The sequence below is a fragment of the Mandrillus leucophaeus genome, unplaced genomic scaffold (assembly GCF_000951045.1).
Source record: "Mandrillus leucophaeus isolate KB7577 unplaced genomic scaffold, Mleu.le_1.0 Scaffold187, whole genome shotgun sequence".
Lineage (NCBI taxonomy): Eukaryota > Metazoa > Chordata > Mammalia > Primates > Cercopithecidae > Mandrillus > Mandrillus leucophaeus.
The window spans coordinates 1,372,614-1,382,515 of record NW_012101887.1 but is presented as its reverse complement, the minus strand read 5'-3'; the positions used below and the strand labels follow the sequence as shown (position 1 = coordinate 1,382,515).

General features: G+C 36.1%; 1 long non-coding RNA gene across 1 annotated transcript; it reads right to left on the bottom strand.

Annotated features, from left to right (window-relative positions):
- Positions 1-8,299: 8,299 nt before the first annotated feature.
- Positions 8,300-9,700, bottom strand: LOC105538204. Its single transcript, XR_001005854.1, has 2 exons — positions 9,315-9,700; positions 8,300-9,065 (listed from the first exon to the last, which is right to left on the bottom strand). It is a non-coding gene; the product is annotated as an uncharacterized LOC105538204 (long non-coding RNA).
- Positions 9,701-9,902: the final 202 nt, after the last annotated feature.

Sequence of the window (9,902 nt, the reverse complement as noted above, 5' to 3'; positions counted from 1 at the left end):
TGATTAGTAATGTTGGGCATTTTTTCATGTATTTGTTGGCCGTTTGCTTGTTTTCTTTTGAGACATGTCTATTCAGATCCTTCCCCCACTTTTTAATGGGATTATTTGTTTTTTTCCTGTTGTTTCTTATATATTCTGTATATTTGTTCTTTATCAGATTAATAGTTTGCAAATACTTTCTGTCACTCTACAAGTCGTCTCTTCACTCTGTTGATCATTTTCTTTGCTGTGCAGGGAGTTTTTTAGTTTAATATAATCTATTTATTTATTTATTTTTGTTTCTGTTGCCTGTGCTTTTGAAGTCTTAGCCATAAAATCGTTGGCTAGACCAATGTAGACTAATGTCCTGAAGTGTTTCTTCTGTGTTTTCTTTTAGTAGTTTTACAGTTTGGTGTCTCATATTCAAGTTTTAAATTCATTTTGAATTGACACTTGTATACGGTGAGAGATAGGAATTTAGTGTCATTCTTCTGTATATGGATATCCAATTTTCCCAACATGATTTATTAAAAAGAATATCCTTTCCCCAATTTATATTCTTGGCATATTCATCAAAAATCAGTTGGCTATAAATAGATGGATTATTCTTAGGTTCTCTATTCTGTTCCACTGGTATATGTGTCATTTTTATACCAGGAATGTGTTGTTTCGGTTATTACAGCTTAGTGTATTTTGAAGTCTGGTTGGGCAATGCCTCTCACTTTATAATTTTTGCTCAGGAATGCTTTGGCTACCCAGGGCCTTTTGTGGTTCCATACAAATTTTAGGGCTGTTTTTTCTATTTCTGTGAATAATTTTATTGGTGTTTTTATAGGGATTGCATTGAATCTGTAGATTACTTTGGGTAGTATGGTCATTTTAACAATATTAATTATTTCTATCCACGAACATGAGATATCTATTTGTTTGTGTCCTTTTCAATTTCTTTCATCAATGTTACATTGTTTTTGGCATAGAGGTATTTTACTGCCTTGGTTACATTTATTACTAAGTTTTTTTTTTTTTTTGGTAGCTATTGTAAATGGAATTGCTTTCTTAATGTATGTTTCAGCTTGTTTGTTATTGGTGTATAGAAACACTACTGATTTTTGTATGTTGGTTTTGTATCCTGAAAATTTACTGAATTTGTTTATCAGTTTTTAGAGCTTTTTGGTGGAGTCTATTTTGTCTTGTTTTGCTTATTAACAGTGTCTTGCTCTGTCACAACCCAGGCTAGAGTGCAGTGGCATGATCATTGCTCACTGCAGCCTTGAACTCCAGGGCTCAAGTGATCCTCCCACCCCAGGTTCACAAGTAGCTAGGACAACAGGCATGTGCCACCGCATCTGGCTAAAATTTTTAAATTTTTTTAGAGATTGGGGTCTCACTATGTTGCCCAGGCTGTTCTTGAACCCCTGGGCTCAAGTGATCCTCCTGCCTCAGCCTCTCAAAGTGCTGAGATTGCAGGTATGAGTCACCATGCTCAGCCTTTTTGGTGGAGTCTTTAGGTTTTTCTAGATATCAGATTATGTTGTCTGCAAAGAGAAAATATATGACCACCTTTTTTCCAATTGGATGTCTTTTAATTCCTTCTCTTGCCTGATTGCTCTGGCAAGGACTTTCAGTACCGTGTTGAATAAGAGTGGTGAAAGTGGTCATCCTTGTCTTGTTCCAGTTCTTCGCAGAAAGGCTTTCAGCTTTTGCCTGTTCAGTATGATTTTAGCTCCAGGCTAACCATATATGACCCTTAATATGTTGAGGTAAATTCCTTCTACACCTAACTTGTTGAGAGTTTTTATCATGAAGGAAGTTAAATTTTAACAAATGCTTTTCTATATCTGTTGAGATGATCATAAAGTTTTTGTCCTTCATTCTGTTGATATCACACTTATTAATTTGCATATGTTGAACTATGCTTGCATCCCTGGGTAAAGCCCACTTCATCATGGTGTATTATCTTTTGATGTGTTGTAACTTTTTTACTTTATAAACTTTTTATTTTTAAAAACTTTGTAACTCTTTTGTAATAACACAGTTTAAAACACAAATGCAGTGTGCAGTTGTATAAAAATATTTGGTTTCTTTATATCCTTATGCTATATGCTTTTTTCCATTTAAAAAGTTTTTAATTTAAAAAAATGTTTTAAATACTGTAATCCCAGCACTTTGGGAGGCCCAGGTAGGTGGACCACTTTGGGAGGCCGAGATAGGTGGACCACGAGGTCAGGAGATCGAGAGCATCCTGGCTAACACGGTGAAACCCCGTCCCTATTAAAAGTACAAAAAATTAGCTGGGTGTGGTGGCGGGCGCCTACAGTCCCAGCTACTTGGGAGGCTGAGGCAGGAGAATGGCATGAACCCAGGAGGTGGAGCTTGCAGTGAGCTGAGATCACACTACTGCACTCCAGCCTGGGCAACAGTGCAAGACTCCGTCTCAAAAAAAAAAAAAAAAAAAAAAAGAATGAAGACACATACAAACACATCAGCCTAAGCCTACACAGGTTCAAGATCATCAATATCACCATCTTTCACCACCATATCTTGTCCCACTGGAAGTTCTTCAGGGGCAACAACACACAGGGAGCTGTCACCTCCTATGATAACAATGCCTTCTTCTGGAATGTCTCCTGAAAGACCTGCCCAAGGCTGCTTAACAGTTAACTTTTTATAAATATAAGTATAGGAAATATACTCTACAATAATAAAAAGTATAGTATAGCAAATACATAAGCCAGTGAGAGTTGTTTATTATTATTATCAAGTATTATATACAGTGGATAATTGTGTGTGCTAGACTTTTATGCTAGACTGGCAATGCAGTAGGTTTGTTTACACCAGCATGACTACAAACATGTGCAATGTGTTGTGCTACATTACGATTACTACAATGTCACTAGGTAATAGAAATTTTTCAGCTTCATTATAATCGTACGGGACAACCATTGTACAAAAGGTCAGACATTGACCCAAATATTGTTATGAGGTACATGGCTGAAGTTGTTGTATGTATAATAAAAGTGAGCTTTGCCTAAATTTAATTCCACATTTAAGCATTCACTTCTTTAAAAAGGACTCTCAGGGCACTGTAGCTCATACCTGTAATCCCAGAACTTTGGGAGGTCAAGCAGAAGGATTGAGTCCAGGGGTTCAAGACCAGCCTGGACAACATAGCAGGACTCCCATCTCAAAAATAAATAAGTAAATAAAAAGGAGTAAAATTCCCCTGTCAAGTAAGTATACCTCACACCCTTATTTCTATGGCATTCTTCAATAAGAAAAACATTCATATGAGAAACATTCCATATTATAGATTATAAGAAACTGCATACCATGAAAAGTTCAAACATGAAAATAGTCCATGAAAACAAAAGTGAATGAAGATACAAATTTCCATGCTTTCCAGACCTTAAAAATAAACATACTAATTTATTTTTGGCTTACAGTCCTATATAATTTTATCACATGCAATTGTTTAATACAATGATCACTACAATCAAGATATAAAACTATTCCATCACTCCAAAGAAATTCTCTTATGCTGCCCATTCATGGTCACACCCTCCCCACAACCCTAACCCCTGGCACTACTGATCAATTCTTCATTGCTGTGATTTTTATCATTTTGAAAATGTTATATAAACAGAATCACATAACAGATAACCTTTTGAGATTAGCTTTTATTTCAGTCAGCATAACAGCCTTGAGATGCACTCAAGTTGTTGTATGTATCAATAGTGTTTTCCTTTTTATTGCTCAGTAGGATTTCATGATAGGGTTATGCCAGTTTGTTCATTCATCAATTGGAGGACATCTGATTGTTTCATTTTGGGCTATTGCAAATAAAGCTGATATGAACATTTATGCACATGGTTTTGTGTGTAAGTTTTGATCTCTCTAGAATGAATATCCAGTAGTTGTATTATTGGGTTGTACATTAAGTGTATGTTTAACTTTATAAGAAACTGCCAAACTATTTTCTAGTGTGATGGTATCATTTTACATTAGCATCAGCAATGTATGAGAGATCTAGTTACTCCGCATTTTGTCAGCACTTGGTATCATCAGTACTTTTTATTTTAACCATTCTAACAGGTGTGTGGTGATAGCTCATTGAGGTGTTAATTTGCATTTTTCTAACGGTCAATTATGTTGATATATAATAATGCTTTACACTTACATCATGTTTTGCATTTTTGCAAATAATGTTTTAAACATCTCAATTAATCTTCACAAGTACGGTGTGGCTATTTTATTTTATTTCATTTCATTTCATTTTGAGACAGAGTCTCACTCTGTCATCCAGACTGGAGTGCAGTGGCTCGGTTTCGACTCACTGCAACCTCCACCTCCCAGGTTCAAGCAATTCTTGTGCCTCAGCCTCCTGAGTAGCTGGGATTGCAGGTGCCTGCCACAATGCTGGGCTAATTTTTCTATTTTTAGTAGAGATGGGGTTTCACCATGTTGGTCAGGCTGGCCTTGAACTCCTGACCTCAAGTGATCTACCTGCCTCAGCCTCCCAAAGTGCTAGGATTACAGGTGTGAGCCACTGCACCCGGCTCAGGGTGGTTTATTTCAATTGATAAAAAGCTGATATATAAATCTGGAAGAGAGCAAAATGTTGTTACTTCAAAGCAGAATCAAAAGAGTTTAAAACCCAAAAAGAAATGAGGCACTTTAGTCAAAATTCCCCATTTTACAGAGAACTAAGTTCCAGAGGGATTAAATGGTTTCTCACACAGCTGGAATCACACCCAAAAACCACACTTCCGATTCTTGAATTTCTTCCATAATGTTCTATCAAGGAATTGATAATTTATGCTTGAATCTTTCAAGTGACTGGGAAGCCACTCATTTTTTTGCTCTATTCTTTTTGGATGTGTTTCCTGATATTGAACTGAAATGACATATAAGCAAGTGACTGTCTGCAAGTATTTTGACATCGAGTTGAAATGGCTTGCTATAGCTCCTGTCAATGGGTCTAGTTCCATCCTCCAAGACCTTCCAGTGGAAGCATGATCACTTTTTAACATGGCAAGACGTCAGATGCCTGAAGACAGTCATCATGATCTCATATATATATATATTCCAGGCTAAGCATTTACATTTTCATTCAACCGTTCTTAAGGTGAGCTGCTTCATCATTCTGCTTGCTTTTATGTAAACCAGTCCTAGATATCTTATGGTGCAAAACACTGAAGAAAATATTCCTAGTAATATAGCCAGAGTATATATATTTTCCAATTATTCATATCTACTGCAAGAAATAATGTAATGTCCTTGCCTTTCACTTAGTATATCATGAGTATTTCTTTATATCATTAAAAACTATCTGTAAATGTATTCTTAAAATTTTAAGTTGAATTTTTTATTTTAAAATTATGTTTATTTTTTGAATGTGTTACATGCACATGGCACAAAATTCAAAACATTCAAGAGGTTTTACAGTAAAAAATCATTTTTCCCAGACTTCTAGTTGACTATAACATGCTACTCTATAATGTGACATAATATTTCAGACACCCATTTTTTAGAGACATAACTCTTTATGATTATGACACTATCACATGGCTATATTGTCTTTTTAATCATTCGTGCTAAACTTTTTTGCCATAATTTTTTATAAACTTCCTTATATATATATAACATTATGAATGTATTTTAGATTTTTTTTTTAAAGTAGATTCTTAGAAGAAAATTGCTGCATTAAACAGTATGGCTTGTGCATAATAACTTTCCACAAAATTACTATTTTATGTTTGCAACAGTAGTATATGTTTATGGTAAATATTATTTTTTCCAGCTTATTAAATGTCTAAAGGTGTTTCACACATGCCAGTGCCTGTCGATATCATACAATTAAATGTGGTTTTTATTTTTTACCAAATATAATGCCTTACAATTAATATTTGTTATATTTTATCTGTTTATGTTTGTTTTATTCACCAGATTTTAAACTCCTGCAGTCCAACATACCTTATTCATATTCTAAAGCCTAACAGACATTTACCCAGGTAGATATTCCATAAATTTTTGACATCTAAATGAGTGGATAAACTTAAAAATCCTACTAGTTTGTTGGACTCTGCCTATATTGTTATAGACTCTAAAAATTTTATTGATTCTAATTATGCCTATATAGAATTTAGCCCAGAGCCAACATCAAGCTGTTCCAAAGTTTGGGGAAAATACTATCCTTCCTGATTTTGTGAATCAGGTAAAAATTTGATAAATATGGATTCTATGTTTTCATTTAAGTCAATGAAACACAGATGACCCAGGACTGTAATTCTATACTAAAAACCTCTGGAGAGGCTGACTGCCATCTAGGAGTCAGTATTCTTTGGATGCTAAGTCCTTCTCTGACAGTACTACCATCTAGCCTCCCCAACCCCTCCAACTTACTCACAAGGATATGATTTAAAAAAAAAAAAAGTAACTAATACCTCATTGGCCCAGATAAATATTACTTACTGAATTTTATTGGCTGACTAGTCTAGTAATTCTATCAGGAATCAGGAAGAAAATTAAATTAGACTGAAATAAAATGTTATAGATAAACCCGTGCTGTATTCGATTGATTACTGCTTTCTCTTACAGATGCTCCCAAAGCATCCTTTAATTATTCCTTTTAGATTGTTGTCTAGGATCAGCATGGTCCTGGCTGGTTATCAGGGGTGTTAAGAGAATCTCAGTTGAATGAATAAAGTCTTAGTCAAATAAAGATTGATTATTTATTTGGGAGGGTTTCCATGTGATATGGGTTATCATTTTATATCACTGGCACTCCTGTAGATGTCCATAATCTTTTCCGTATTTCTGAGAGCTTGTGACTACTTAGATTACTGAAAAATACTTTTTCTTATTAGTAGTTTGGATAGGGTCGAGTAAAGTATCTGCATACAGACACCTGTGACTCCTGCTACACATGAAGGGGATGGGAAGTGGGAAGCAGTTGTCAATTAAACAAAGACTCTCTCTGATCACATGAAATAATCTTTGGGGGATCTTTGGATATTAGCTTGGCTGCCACATAACTTCCCGGATCTGGTAACCTGTAGTAACCCTATCAGGTCTATTTCAAACTCTGGCAATCTCTGTCAGAGCAGAGACTGTGGGGTCTGTCATTTGCTCATTCCATTCTGGTTCACATAGTCCAACCAAGAAGTCCCTCAGACTTCCTCTACCCTCCAGCACCCATTTCATTATCTCCCATTCCCTCCAAGCCAGGAAAACCTAATTGTGATGGTTAATTTTACGTGTCAACTTGACTGTGTTAAGGGATATCCAGATAGATGATAAAACAATATTTCTGTGTGCCTCTGTGAAGAAATTAGCATTTGAATCAAGACGGACTAAAAATCTGCTCTACCAATGTGGGTGGGCATCATCCAGTTCACTGGAGGCCTGCCCAAATAGAACAAAAAGGGCAGAGAAAAGGTGAATTTGCTTTCTTCTTGAGTTGGGACCTCCATCTTCTCCTACCCCTGGACATCAGAGCTCCTGGTTCTGCAGTCGTCAGACTCTAGGACTTATACTAGCATCCCTACCCCACATTCTCAGGCCTTACATTGGGTGTTAAGTTATTGGGTCTCCTGGTTCTCAGCCCTTTGAACTTGAACTTAATTACACCATTGGCTTTCCTGGTTCTCCAGTTTGCAGATGGCAGATCTTAGGTTTCTGTGATTGAGACATTTCCATAATAAATTATCTATCTATCTATCTATCTATCTATCTATCTATCTATCTATCTATCTATCTATCTATCTAATCTATCTGAAAAAGATAAGCTGAGGTACAATAAAATTTTAAAGTTTATTTGAGCAAACAGTGATTCACAAATTGGGCAACTCTAAACCAGAAGTGGTTTGGGAGCTCTGCTGAAGGAATGCAGTGTGGAGGATTTTATAGCAGGAACATGAAAGCAAAGACAATATTTGATTGGTTACAGTTATATCATTTCCGTCTTTGGTCATCCTCTTGGAAAGTCCCTAGCTACATAATTATAAAGCTGCTTCTGACTGATTGAGCTTAAGTTCTGTGTTATATTCATTTACCATAAATAGCTCAAGTTAAGTTTTAGATTATGTTTGCAAATCAAGCAAGGTTAACTTATGAGGCCTAACTGGGTTTGTCTGCACAGAGATTCGTCAGGCTTGGTTTCCATTTTTAATTTGCTTTAACAACATGTATCATTCTACTGGCTTTGCTTCCCTGGAGAACCCTAATACAGAAGTCTCTTAGAGATATTACTGTATTCTCTTTGAACTCTTGTGTATTAACTTTATAGGGCTTCTGTAACAAATTACCACAAACTGATGGCTTAAAACAATAGAAATTTATTCTCTTAGTTCTGAGGCCAGAAGTCCAAAATCAATGCATTAGCAAGGCTGTACTTCTGCGGGAGGATCAAAAATCTGTTCTTGGCCTTCTCCAGCTTTAGTGGCTGTCAGCATTCCTTGATTTATGATCACATTACTCCATTCTCTGCCTCCACGGTCACAACTACCCCCTCCTCTTCTCCATGTCTTCTCTTCTGTCATATATGAATACATGTCATTGGCTTTACAGCCCACCAGATAGTCCAGGATGAACTCCTCATCTCAAGGTTCTTAATTACATCTGCAAAGACTTTTTTATCCAAGTAAGGTACCATTCACAGATTCCAGGATTAGGAGGAAGGCTTACCTTTTGCAGGGGCCACCATTCTACCCCTACATCTTACCTAAGAATACAAGTTTTTCTTCTTTCAAGCTTTGCCTCTTGAAGCTCTGAAGAAATTTAAGACTTGTTCTTTTCTCATCACCTTAGCTTTGAAGACTTATGTCTCCATTTTAAGCATGCCTTTGGCAAATTCAGTGTATTCTTTTGTTTCAGTTGATTTTTTTTTTCTTTTTTTTTTTTTTTTTTTAAATGACACCAATGGGCAAAAAAGTTACTTAGTTAAAAAAAAAAAAAAAAAATTCAGGGATTGAGATTTCCACTTTTCAACCTGAAGGCAGATGTTTTCCCATGTTTAGTGTTCTATTACATTTTCCATAATTCCTCAAAGATGAGTACCACTGTTCTCAGATCTCATTTGTACTTTCCTTTTTTTTTTTTTGTCTGAGACAGAGTCTCGCTCTGTCGCCCAGGCTGGAGTGCAGTGGCCGGATCTCAGCTCACTGCAAGCTCCGCCTCCTGGGTTTAGGCCATTCTCCTGCCTCAGCCTCCCGAGTACCTGAGACTACAGGCGTCCGCCACCATGCCTGGCTAGTTTTTTGTATTTTTTAGTAGAGACGGGGTTTCACCGTGTTAGCCAGGATGGTCTCCATCTCCTGATCATTTGTACTTTTTACCCTAAAACCTGTAATGTAAAACACTCAGAGCAAATGTTATAATCTAGATTCAAACTGTTAAGTACTCTCTTAGAAAATTTTTTCCCCTAATTAGGAACAGTATTGCCTTCTGTCAATATCTATATGCTTTTGAGTAATATTAACAAGTTGCTATTTGTTGTGAGCCTGGCTCAGTGTTTTGAATATGTTACTTCTATTAATGAGAAAAATCCTATGGGAAAGGCATCGCTATGTCTATTTTACAGATGGGGAAAAGGATACCCAGAATAATGTAACAAGTAATGTTGTCAAAGACAAAATTTCAACAAATGTAAAGATCTAATTGGTTTTTATTAGTGATTCTAGAATTGGGCAGCATCTCGTTCTATAAAATAGAATAGTGCTTCAGTAAGTTGAGCAGAGGAAGTGGACTTTATTGGGAGAAAGGGGCTAAAGAAAGCAGAACTAAGGAATAAAGTGTATTGATCATTTCAAAACGTTACTTTCCTCACAGGGTTAAAAAAGAGGGGACTTCCTTATCACACTGATTAAAATTGGCCTGTTTGGAGATTTGGTTGTTTTTCCCTCCTGATTTCTTGGAAGGTCAGA